We start from the raw sequence: 13,119 nt of genomic DNA, 5'->3' as shown, positions 1-13,119 counted from the left end.
TGACCCTCTGACAGTGTGGCACTCCCACAGTACTGACCCTCTGACAGTCCAGCACTCCCTCAGTGCTGACTCTCTGACAGTGCAGCAGCCGCTCAGTACTGACCCTCTGAAAGTGCGGCACTCCCTCAGTACTGACGCTCTGACAGTGCAGCACTCCCTCAATACTGACCCTCTGACAGTGCGGCACTCCCTCAGTACTGACCCTCTGACAGTGCAGCACTCCCTCAGTACTGACCCTCTGACAGTGCGGCACTCCCTCAGTACTGACCCTCTGACAGTGCGGCACTCCCTCAGTACTGACCTTCTGACAGTGCGGCACTCCCTCAGTACTGACCCTCTGACAGTGCAGCTCTCCCTCAGTACTGACCCTCTGACAGTGCAGCACTCCCTCAGTACTGACCCTCTGACAGTGCGGTTCTCCCTCAGTACTGACCCTCTGACAGTGCGGTACTCCCTCAGTACTGACCCTCTGACAGTGCGGCGCTGCCTCAGTACTGACCCTATGACAGTGCGCCACTCCCTCAGTACTGACCCTCTGACAGTGCAGCACTTCCTCAGTACTGACCCTCTGACAGTGCAGCACTCCCTCAATACTGACCCTCTGACAGTGAGGCACTCCCTCAGTACTGACCCTCTGACAGTGCAGCACTCCCTCAAGTACGGACCCCCTGACAGTGCAGCACTCCCTCAGTACTGACCCTCTGACAGTGCGGCACTCCCTCAGTACTGACCCTCTGACAGTGCAGCACTCCCTCAAGTACGGACCCTCGGACAGTGCAGCACTCCCTCAGTACTGACCCTCTGACAGTGCAGCACTCCCTCAGTACTGACCCTCTGACAGTGAGGCACTCCCTCAGTACTGACCCTCTGACAGTGCAGCACTCCCTCAGTACTGGCCCCCTGACAGTGCGGCACTCCCTCAGTACTGACCCTCTGACAGTGCGGCACTCCCTCAGTACTGACCCTCTGACTGTTCGGCACTCCCTCAGTACTGACCCTCTGACAGTGCAGAACTCCCTCAGTACTAACCCTCTTCCAGTGCGGCACTCCCTCAGTACTGACCCTCTGACAGTGCAGCACTCCCTCAGTGCTGACTCTCTGACAGTGCAGCACTCACTCAGTACTGACCCTCTGACATTGCGGCACTCCCTCAGTACTGACGCTCTGACAGTGCAGCACACCCTCTGTACTGACCCTCTGACAGTGCGGCACTCCCTCAGTACTGACCCTCTGACAGTGCGGCACTCCCTCAGTACTGACCCTCTGACAGTGCAGCACTCTCTCAGTATTGACCCTCTGACAGTGCATCACTCCCTCAGTACTGACCCTCTGAGAATGCGGCACTCCCTCAGTACTGACTCTCTGACAGTGCGGCACTCCCTCAGTACTGACCATCTGACAGTGCGGCGCTCCCTCAGTACTGACCCTCTGACAGTGCAGCACTCCCTCAGTACTGACCCTCTGACAGTGCGGCGCTCCCTCAGTACTGACCCTCTGACAGTGCGGCACTCCCTCAGTACTGACCCTCTGACAGTGCAGCACTCCCTCAGTACTGACCCTCTGACAGTGCGGCACTCCCTCAGTACTGACCCTCTGACAGTGCGGCACTCCCTCAGTACTAACCCTCCGACAGTGCAGCACTCCCTCAGTACTGACCCTCTGACAGTGCAGCACTCCCTCAGTACTGACCCTCTGACAGTGCAGCACTCCCTCAGTACTGACCCTCTGACAGTGCAGCACTCCCTCAGTACTGACTCTCTGACAGTGCGGCACTCCCTCAGTACTGACCCTCTGACAGTGCGACACTCCCTCAGTACTGACCCTCTGACAGTGCAGCACTCCCTCAGTACTGACCCTCTGACAGTGCAGCACTCCCTCAGTACTGACCCTCTGACAGTGCGGCACTCCCTCAGTACTGACCCTCTGACAGTGCAGCATTCCCTCAGTGCTGACCCTCTGACAGGGCAGCACTCCCTCAGTACTGACCCTCTGACAGTGCGGCACTCCCTCAGTACTGACCGTCTGACAGTGCGGCACTCCCTCAGTACTGACCCTCTGACAGTGCGGCACTCCCTCAGTACTGACCCTCTGACAGTGCAGCACTCCCTCAGTACTGATGCTCTGACAGTGCGGCACTCCCTCAGTACTGACCCTCTGACAGTGCAGCACTCCCACAGTACTGACCCTCTGACAGTGTGGCACTCCCACAATACTGACCCTCTGACAGTCCAGCACTCCCTCAGTGCTGACTCTCTGACAGTGCAGCAGTCCCTCAGTACTGACCCTCTGACAGTGCAGCTCTCCCTCAGTACTGACCCTCTGACAGTGCAGCACTCCCTCAGTACTGAAGCTCTGACAGTGCAGCACTCCCACAGTACTGACCCTCTGACAGTGCAGCTCTCCCTCAGTACTGACCCTCTGACAGTGCAGCACTCCCTCAGTACTGACGCTCTGACAGTGCAGCACTCCCTCAGTACTGACCCTCTGACAGTGCAGCACTCCCTCAATACTGACCCTCTGACAGTCCAGCGCTCCCTCAGTACTGACCCTCTGACAGTGCAGCACTCCCTCAGTACTGACCCTCTGACAGTGCAGCACTCCCTCAGTACTGACCCTCTGACAGTGCAGCACTCCCTCAATACTGACCCTCTGACAGTCCAGCGCTCCCTCAGTACTGACCCTCTGACAGTGCAGCACTCCCTCAGTACTGACCCTCTGACAGTGCGGCACTCCCTCAGTACTGACCCTCTGACAGTGCAGCAGTCCCTCAGTACTGACCCTCTGACAGTGCGGCACTCCCTCAGTACTGACGCTCTGACAGTGCAGCACTCCCTCAGTACTGACCCTCTGACAGTGCAGCTCTCCCTCAGTACTGACCCTCTGACAGTGCAGCACTCCCTTAGTACTGACCCTCTGACAGTGCGGTTCTCCCTCAGTACTGACCCTCTGACAGTGCGGTACTCCCTCAGTACTGACCCTCTGACAGTGCAGCATTCCCTCAGTACTGACCCTCTGACAGTGCGGCACTCCCTCAGTACTGACCCTCTGACAGTGTGGCACTCCCTCAGTCCTGACCCTCTGACAGTGCGGCACTCCCTCAGTACTGATCCTCTGACAGTGCAGCACTCCCTCAAGTACGGACCCTCTGACAGTGCAGCACTCCCTCAGCACTGACCCTCTGACCGTGCGGCACTCCCTCAGTCCTGACCCTCTGACAGTGCGGCACTTCCTCAGTACTGACCCTCTGACAGTGCAGCACTCCCTCAAGTACGGACCCTCTGACAGTGCAGCACTCCCTCAGTTCTGACCCTCTGACAGTGCGGCACTCCCTCAGTCCTGACCCTCTGACAGTGCGGCACTCCCTCAGTACTGACCCTCTGACAGTGCGGCACTCCCTCAACTACGGACCCTCTGACAGTGCAGCACTCCCTCAGTACTGACCCTCTGACAGTGTGGCACTCCCTCAGTCCTGACACTCTGACAGTGCGGCACTCCCTCAGTACTGATCCTCTGACAGTGCAGCACTCCCTCAAGTACGGACCCTCTGACAGTGCAGCACTCCCTCAGTACTGACCCTCTGACAGTGCGGCACTCCCTCAGTCCTGACCCTCTGACAGTGCGGCACTTCCTCAGTACTGACCCTCTGACAGTGCAGCACTCCCTCAAGTACGGACCCTCTGACAGTGCAGCACTCCCTCAGTTCTGACCCTCTGACAGTGCGGCACTCCCTCAGTTCTGACCCTCTGACAGTGCGGCACTCCCTCAGTACTGACGCTCTGACAGTGCAGCAGTCCCTCAGTACTGACCCTCTGACAGTGTGGCACTCACTCAGTACTGACCCTCTGACAGTGCGGCACTCCCTCAGTACTGACCCTCTGACAGTGCGGCACTCCCTCAGTACTGACCCTCTGACAGTGCAGCACTCTCTCAGTATTGACCCTCTGACAGTGCAGCACTCCCTCAGTACTGACCCTCTGAGAGTGCGGCACTCCCTCAGTACTGACCCTCTGACAGTGCGGCACTCTCTCAGTATTGAGCCTCTGACAGTGCGGCACTCCCTCAGTACTGACCCTCTGAGAGTGCGGCACTCCCTCAGTACTGACCCTCTGACAGTGCGGCACTCTCTCAGTATTGAGCCTCTGACAGTGCGGCACTCCCTCAGTACTGACCCTCTGACAGTGCAGCACTCCCTCAGTACTTACTCTCTGACCGTGCAGCACTCCCTCAGTACTGATGCTCTGACACTGCGGCACTCCCTCAGTACTGACCCTCTGACAGTGCAGCACTCCCTCAGTACTGACCCTCTGACAGTGCGGTACTCCCTCAGTACTGACCCTCTGACAGTCCAGCGCTCCCTCAGTACTGACCCTCTGACAGTGCAGCACTCGCTCAGTACTGACCCTCTGACAGTGCGGCACTCCCTCAGTACTGACCCTCTGACAGTGTGGCACTCCCTCAGTACTGACCCTCTGACAGTCCAGCACTCCCTCAGTGCTGACTCTCTGACACTGCAGCAGTCCCTCAGTACTGACCCTCTGACAGTGCGGCACTCCCTCAGTACTGACGCTCTGACAGTGCAGCACTCCCTCAGTACTGACCATCTGACAGTGCGGCGCTCCCTCAGTACTGACCCTCTGACAGTGCAGCACTCCCTCAGTACTGACCCTCTGACAGTGTGGCACTCCCTCAGTACTGACCCTCTGACAGTGCGGCACTCCCTCAGTACTGATCCTCTGACAGTGCAGCACTCCCTCAAGTACGGACCCTCTGACAGTGCAGCACTCCCTCAGTACTGACCCTCTGACAGTGCGGCACTCCCTCAGTCCTGACCCTCTGACAGTGCGGCACTTCCTCAGTACTGACCCTCTGACAGTGCAGCACTCCCTCAAGTACGGACCCTCTGACCGTGCAGCACTCCCTCAGTTCTGACCCTCTGACAGTGCGGCACTCCCTCAGTCCTGACCCTCTGACAGTGCGGCACTCCCTCAGTACTGACGCTCTGACAGTGCAGCACTCCCTCAGTACTGACCCCTGACAGTGTGGCACTCCCTCAGTCCTGACCCTCTGACAGTGCGGCACTCCCTCAGTACTGACCCTCTGACAGTGCGGCACTCCCTCAGTACTAACCCTCCGACAGTGCAGCACTCCCTCAGTACTGACCCTCTGACAGTGCAGCACTCCCTCAGTACTGACCCTCTGACAGTGCAGCACTCCCTCAGTACTGACCCTCTGACAGTGCAGCACTCCCTCAGTACTGACTCTCTGACAGTGCGGCACTCCCTCAGTACTGACCCTCTGACAGTGCGACACTCCCTCAGTACTGACCCTCTGACAGTGCAGCACTCCCTCAGTACTGACCCTCTGACAGTGCAGCACTCCCTCAGTACTGACCCTCTGACAGTGCGGCACTCCCTCAGTACTGACCCTCTGACAGTGCAGCATTCCCTCAGTGCTGACCCTCTGACAGGGCAGCACTCCCTCAGTACTGACCCTCTGACAGTGCGGCACTCCCTCAGTACTGACCGTCTGACAGTGCGGCACTCCCTCAGTACTGACCCTCTGACAGTGCGGCACTCCCTCAGTACTGACGCTCTGACAGTGCAGCACTCCCTCAGTACTGACCCTCTGACAGTGCAGCACTCCCTCAGTACTGATGCTCTGACAGTGCGGCACTCCCTCAGTACTGACCCTCTGACAGTGCAGCACTCCCACAGTACTGACCCTCTGACAGTCCAGCACTCCCTCAGTGCTGACTCTCTGACAGTGCAGCAGTCCCTCAGTACTGACCCTCTGACAGTGCAGCTCTCCCTCAGTACTGACCCTCTGACAGTGCAGCACTCCCTCAGTACTGAAGCTCTGACAGTGCAGCACTCCCACAGTACTGACCCTCTGACAGTGCAGCTCTCCCTCAGTACTGACCCTCTGACAGTGCAGCACTCCCTCAGTACTGACGCTCTGACAGTGCAGCACTCCCTCAGTACTAACCCTCTGCCAGTGCAGCACTCCCTCAATACTGACCCTCTGACAGTCCAGCGCTCCCTCAGTACTGACCCTCTGACAGTGCAGCACTCCCTCAGTACTGACCCTCTGACAGTGCAGCACTCCCTCAGTACTGACCCTCTGACAGTGCAGCACTCCCTCAATACTGACCCTCTGACAGTCCAGCGCTCCCTCAGTACTGACCCTCTGACAGTGCAGCACTCCCTCAGTACTGACCCTCTGACAGTGCGGCACTCCCTCAGTACTGACCCTCTGACAGTGCAGCAGTCCCTCAGTACTGACCCTCTGACAGTGCGGCACTCCCTCAGTACTGACGCTCTGACAGTGCAGCACTCCCTCAGTACTGACCCTCTGACAGTGCAGCTCTCCCTCAGTACTGACCCTCTGACAGTGCAGCACTCCCTTAGTACTGACCCTCTGACAGTGCGGTTCTCCCTCAGTACTGACCCTCTGACAGTGCGGTACTCCCTCAGTACTGACCCTCTGACAGTACGGCACTCCCTCAACTACGGACCCTTTAACAGTGCAGCACTCCCTCAGTACTGACCCTCTGACAGTGTGGCACTCCCTCAGTCCTGACCCTCTGACAGTGCGGCACTCCCTCAGTACTGATCCTCTGACAGTGCAGCACTCCCTCAAGTACGGACCCTCTGACAGTGCAGCACTCCCTCAGCACTGACCCTCTGACCATGCGGCACTCCCTCAGTCCTGACCCTCTGACAGTGCGGCACTCCCTCAGTACTGACCCTCTGACAGTGCGGCACTCCCTCAACTACGGACCCTCTGACAGTGCAGCACTCCCTCAGTACTGACCCTCTGACAGTGTGGCACTCCCTCAGTCCTGACCCTCTGACAGTGCGGCACTCCCTCAGTACTGATCCTCTGACAGTGCAGCACTCCCTCAAGTACGGACCCTCTGACAGTGCAGCACTCCCTCAGTACTGACCCTCTGACAGTGCGGCACTCCCTCAGTCCTGACCCTCTGACAGTGCGGCACTTCCTCAGTACTGACCCTCTGACAGTGCAGCACTCCCTCAAGTACGGACCCTCTGACAGTGCAGCACTCCCTCAGTTCTGACCCTCTGACAGTGCGGCACTCCCTCAGTTCTGACCCTCTGACAGTGCGGCACTCCCTCAGTACTGACGCTCTGACAGTGCAGCAGTCCCTCAGTACTGACCCTCTGACAGTGTGGCACTCACTCAGTACTGACCCTCTGACAGTGCGGCACTCCCTCAGTACTGACCCTCTGACAGTGCGGCACTCCCTCAGTACTGACCCTCTGACAGTGCAGCACTCTCTCAGTATTGACCCTCTGACAGTGCAGCACTCCCTCAGTACTGACCCTCTGAGAGTGCGGCACTCCCTCAGTACTGACCCTCTGACAGTGCGGCACTCTCTCAGTATTGAGCCTCTGACAGTGCGGCACTCGCTCAGTACTGACCCTCTGAGAGTGCGGCACTCCCTCAGTACTGACCCTCTGACAGTGCGGCACTCTCTCAGTATTGAGCCTCTGACAGTGCGGCACTCCCTCAGTACTGACCCTCTGACAGTGCAGCACTCCCTCAGTACTTACTCTCTGACCGTGCAGCACTCCCTCAGTACTGATGCTCTGACACTGCGGCACTCCCTCAGTACTGACCCTCTGACAGTGCAGCACTCCCTCAGTACTGACCCTCTGACAGTGCGGTACTCCCTCAGTACTGACCCTCTGACAGTCCAGCGCTCCCTCAGTACTGACCCTCTGACAGTGCAGCACTCGCTCAGTACTGACCCTCTGACAGTGCGGCACTCCCTCAGTACTGACCCTCTGACAGTGTGGCACTCCCTCAGTACTGACCCTCTGACAGTCCAGCACTCCCTCAGTGCTGACTCTCTGACACTGCAGCAGTCCCTCAGTACTGACCCTCTGACAGTGCGGCACTCCCTCAGTACTGACGCTCTGACAGTGCAGCACTCCCTCAGTTCTGACCCTCTGACAGTGCAGCTCTCCCTCAGTACTGACCCTCTGACAGTGCAGCACTCCCTCAGTACTGACCCTCTGACAGTGCAGCACTCCCTCAGTACTGACCCTCTGACAGTGCAGCACTCCCTCAGTACTGACCCTCTGACAGTGCGGCACTCCCTCAGTACTGACCCTCTGACAGTGCGGCACTCCCTCAGTACTGACCCTCTGACAGTGCGGCGCTGCCTCAGTACTGACCCTATGACAGTGCGCCACTCCCTCAGTACTGACCCTTTGACAGTGCAGCACTTCCTCAGTACTGACCCTCTGACAGTGCAGCGCTCCCTCAGTACTGACCCTCTGACAGTGCAACACTCCCTCAGTACTGACCCTCTGACGGTGCGGCACTCCCTCAGTACTGACCCTCTGACAGTGCGGCACTCCCTCAAGTACGGACCCTCTGACAGTGCAGCACTCCCTCAGTACTGACCCTCTGACAGTGTGGCACTCCCTCAGTCCTGACCCTCTGACAGTGCGGCACTCCCTCAGTACTGATCCTCTGACAGTGCAGCAGTCCCTCAAGTACGGACCCTCTGACAGTGCAGCACTCCCTCAGTACTGACCCTCTGACAGTGCGGCACTCCCTCAGTCCTGACCCTCTGACAGTGCGGCACTTCCTCAGTACTGACCCTCTGACAGTGCAGCACTCCCTCAAGTACGGACCCTCTGACAGTGCAGCACTCCCTCAGTTCTGACCCTCTGACAGTGCGGCACTCCCTCAGTCCTGACCCTCTGACAGTGCGGCACTCCCTCAGTACTGACGCTCTGACAGTGCAGCACTCCCTCAGTACTGACCCCTGACAGTGTGGCACTCCCTCAGTCCTGACCCTCTGACAGTGCGGCACTCCCTCAGTACTGATCCTCTGACAGTGCAGCACTCCCTCAAGTACGGACCCTCTGACAGTGCAGCACTCCCTCAGTACTGACCCTCTGACAGTGCGGCACTCCCTCAGTCCTGACCCTCTGACAGTGCGGCACTTCCTCAGTACTGACCCTCTGACAGTGCAGCACTCCCTCAAGTACGGACCCTCTGACAGTGCAGCACTCCCTCAGTTCTGACCCTCTGACAGTGCGGCACTCCCTCAGTTCTGACCCTCTGACAGTGCGGCACTCCCTCAGTACTGACGCTCTGACAGTGCAGCAGTCCCTCAGTACTGACCCTCTGACAGTGTGGCACTCCCTCAGTACTGACCCTCTGACAGTGCGGCACTCCCTCAGTACTGACCCTCTGACAGTGCGGCACTCCCTCAGTACTGACCCTCTGACAGTGCAGCACTCTCTCAGTATTGACCCTCTGACAGTGCAGCACTCCCTCAGTACTGACACTCTGACAGTGCGGCACTCCCTCAGTACTGACCCTCTGACAGTGCAGCACTCTCTCAGTATTGACCCTCTGACAGTGCAGCACTCCCTCAGTACTGACCCTCTGAGAGTGCGGCACTCCCTCAGTACTGACCCTCTGACAGTGCGGCACTCTCTCAGTATTGAGCCTCTGACAGTGCGGCACTCCCTCAGTACTGACCCTCTGACAGTGCGGCACTCTCTCAGTATTGAGCCTCTGACAGTGCGGCACTCCCTCAGTACTGACCCTCTGACAGTGCAGCACTCCCTCAGTACTTACTCTCTGACCGTGCAGCACTCCCTCAGTACTGATGCTCTGACAGTGCGGCACTCCCTCAGTACTGACCCTCTGACAGTGCAGCACTCCCTCAGTACTGACCCTCTGACAGTGCGGTACTCCCTCAGTACTGACCCTCTGACAGTCCAGCGCTCCCTCAGTACTGACCCTCTGACAGTGCAGCACTCCCTCAGTACTGACCCTCTGACAGTGCGGCACTCCCTCAGTACTGACCCTCTGACAGTGTGGCACTCCCTCAGTACTGACCCTCTGACAGTCCAGCACTCCCTCAGTACTGACCCTCTGACAGTGCGGCACTCCCTCAGTACTGACGCTCTGACAGTGCAGCACTCCCTCAGTTCTGACCCTCTGACAGTGCAGCTCTCCCTCAGTACTGACCCTTTGACAGTGCAGCACTCCCTCAGTACTGACCCTCTGACAGTGCAGCACTCCCTCAGTACTGACCCTCTGACAGTGCGGCACTCCCTCAGTACTGACGCTCTGACAGTGCAGCACTCCCTCAGTACTGACCCTCTGACAGTGCAGCTCTCCCTCAGTACTGACCCTCTGACAGTGCAGCACTCCCTCAGTACTGACCCTCTGACAGTGCGGTTCTCCCTCAGTACTGACCCTCTGACAGTGCGGTACTCCCCCAGTACTGACCCTCTGACAGTGCGGCGCTGCCTCAGTACTGACCCTATGACAGTGCGCCACTCCCTCAGTACTGACCCTTTGACAGTGCAGCACTTCCTCAGTACTGACCCTCTGACAGTGCAGCGCTCCCTCAGTACTGACCCTCAGACAGTGCAGCACTCCCTCAGTACTGACCCTCTGACGGTGCGGCACTCCCTCAGTACTGACCCTCTGACCGTGCGGCACTCCCTCAACTACGGACCCTCTGACAGTGCAGCACTCCCTCAGTACTGACCCTCTGACAGTGCAGCACTCCCTCAGTACTGACCCTCTGACGGTGCGGCACTCCCTCAGTACTGACCCTCTGACAGTGCGGCACTCCCTCAACTACGGACCCTCTGACAGTGCAGCACTCCCTCAGTACTGACCCTCTGACAGTGCGGCACTCCCTCAACTACGGACCCTCTGACAGTGCGGCGCTCCCTCAGTACTGACCCTCTGACAGTGCGGCACTCCCTCAGTCCTGACCCTCTGACAGTGCGGCACTCCCTCAGTACTGATCCTCTGACAGTGCAGCACTCCCTCAAGTACGGACCCTCTGACAGTGCAGCACTCCCTCAGTACTGACCCTCTGACAGTGCGGAACTCCCTCAGTCCTGACCCTCTGACAGTGCGGCACTTCCTCAGTACTGACCCTCTGACAGTGCAGCACTCCCTCAAGTACGGACCCTCTGACAGTGCAGCACTCCCTCAGTTCTGACCCTCTGACAGTGCGGCACTCCCTCAGTCCTGACCCTCTGACAGTGCGGCACTCCCTCAGTACTGACGCTCTGACAGTGCAGCACTCCCTCAGTACTGACCCCTGACAGTGTGGCACTCCCTCAGTACTGACCCTCTGACAGTGCGGCACTCCCTCAGTACTGACCCTCTGACAGTGCGGCATTCCCTCAGTACTGACCCTCTGACAGTGCAGCACTCTCTCAGTATTGACCCTCTGACAGTGCAGCACTCCCTCAGTACTGACCCTCTGAGAGTGCGGCACTCCCTCAGTACTGACCCTCTGACAGTGCGGCACTCTCTCAGTATTGAGCCTCTGACAGTGCGGCACTCCCTCAGTACTGACCCTCTGAGACTGCGGCACTCCCTCAGTACTTACTCTCTGACAGTGCGGCACTCCCTCAGTACTGACCCTCTGACAGTGCAGCACTCCCTCAGTACTTACTCTCTGACAGTGCGGCACTCCCTCAGTACTGACCCTCTGAGAGTGCGGCACTCCCTCAGTACTGACCCTCTGACAGTGCGGCACTCTCTCAGTATTGAGCCTCTGACAGTGCGGCACTCCCTCAGTACTGATGCTCTGACACTGCGGCACTCCCTCAGTACTGACCCTCTGACAGTGCAGCACTCCCTCAGTACTGACCCTCTGACAGTGTGGCACTCCCACAATACTGACCCTCTGACAGTCCAGCACTCCCTCAGTGCTGACTCTCTGACAGTGCAGCAGTCCCTCAGTACTGACCCTCTGACAGTGCGGCACTCCCTCAGTACTGACGCTCTGAAAGTGCAGCACTCCCTCAGTACTGAGCCTCTGGCAGTGCAGCTCTCCCTCAGTACTGACCCTCTGACAGTGCAGCACTCCCTCAGTACTGACCCTCTGACAGTGCGGCACTCCCTCAGTACTGACCCTCTGACAGTGCGGTTCTCCCTCAGTCCTGACCCTCTGACAGTGCGGTACTCCCTCAGTACTGACCCTCTGACAGTGCGGCGCTGCCTCAGTACTGACCCTCTGACAGTGCGGCACTCCCTCAGTACTGACCCTCTGACAGTCCAGCGCTCCCTCAGTACTGACCCTCTGACAGTGCGGCGCTGCCTCAGTACTGACCCTCTGACAGTGCAGCACTCCCTCAGTACTGACTCACTGACAGTGCGGCGCTCCCTCAGTACTGACCCTCTGACAGTGTGGCACTCCCATAGTACTGACCCTCTGACAGTGCAGCACTCCCTCAGTACTGACCCTCTGACAGTCCAGCGCTCCCTCAGTACTGACCCTCTGACAGTGCAGCACTCCCTCAGTACTGACTCACTGACAGTGCGGCGCTCCCTCAGTACTGACCCTCTGACAGTGCAGCACTCCCTCAGTACTGACTCTCTGACACTGCAGCAGTCCCTCAGTACTGACCCTCTGACAGTGCAGCACTCCCTCAGTACTGACGCTCTGACAGTGCAGCACTCCCTCAGTACTGACCCTCTGACAGTGCAGCACTCCCTCAGTACTGACCCTCTGACAGTGCAGCACTCCCTCAGTACTGACCCTCTGAGAGTGCGGTTCTCCCTCAGTACTGACCCTCTGACAGTGCGGCACTCCCTCAGTACTGACCCTCTGACAGTGCGGCGCTGCCTCAGTACTGACCCAATGACAGTGCGCCACTCCCTCAGTACTGACCCTCTGACAGTGCAGCACTTTCTCAGTACTGACCCTCTGACAGTGCAGCGCTCCCTCAGTACTTACCCTCTGACAGTGCAGCACTCCCTCAGTACTGACCCTCTGACAGTGCGGCACTCCCTCAGTACTGACCCTCTGACAGTGCAGCATTCCCTCAGTACTGACCCTCTGACAGTGCAGCACTCCCTCAGTACTGACCCTCTGACAGTGCGGCACTCCCTCAGTACTGCCCCTCTGACAGTGGGCACACCCTCAGTCCTGACCCTCTGACAGTGCGGCACTCCCTCAGTACTGATCCTCTGACAGTGCGGCACTCCCTCAAGTACGGACCCTCTGACAGTGCAGCACTCCCTCAAGTACGGACCCTCTGACAGTGCAGCACTCCCTCAGTACTGACCCTCTGACAGTGCGGCACTCCCTCA

At 58.5% G+C, this 13,119-nt stretch overlaps 1 protein-coding gene across 9 annotated transcripts in view; it reads right to left on the bottom strand.

The window, feature by feature from the left end:
* ncor2 (nuclear receptor corepressor 2) overlaps positions 1–13,119 on the bottom strand; it is a 1,088,322-nt gene that overhangs the window by 500,754 nt on the left and 574,449 nt on the right. The gene's annotated exons all lie outside the window — the stretch shown is intronic.

The sequence above is a fragment of the Scyliorhinus torazame genome, chromosome 1 (assembly GCF_047496885.1).
Source record: "Scyliorhinus torazame isolate Kashiwa2021f chromosome 1, sScyTor2.1, whole genome shotgun sequence".
NCBI classification, from domain to species: Eukaryota; Metazoa; Chordata; class Chondrichthyes; order Carcharhiniformes; family Scyliorhinidae; genus Scyliorhinus; species Scyliorhinus torazame.
The sequence above is the reverse complement of the archived record's forward strand: the minus strand, read 5'-3'. Positions and strand labels throughout refer to the sequence as shown.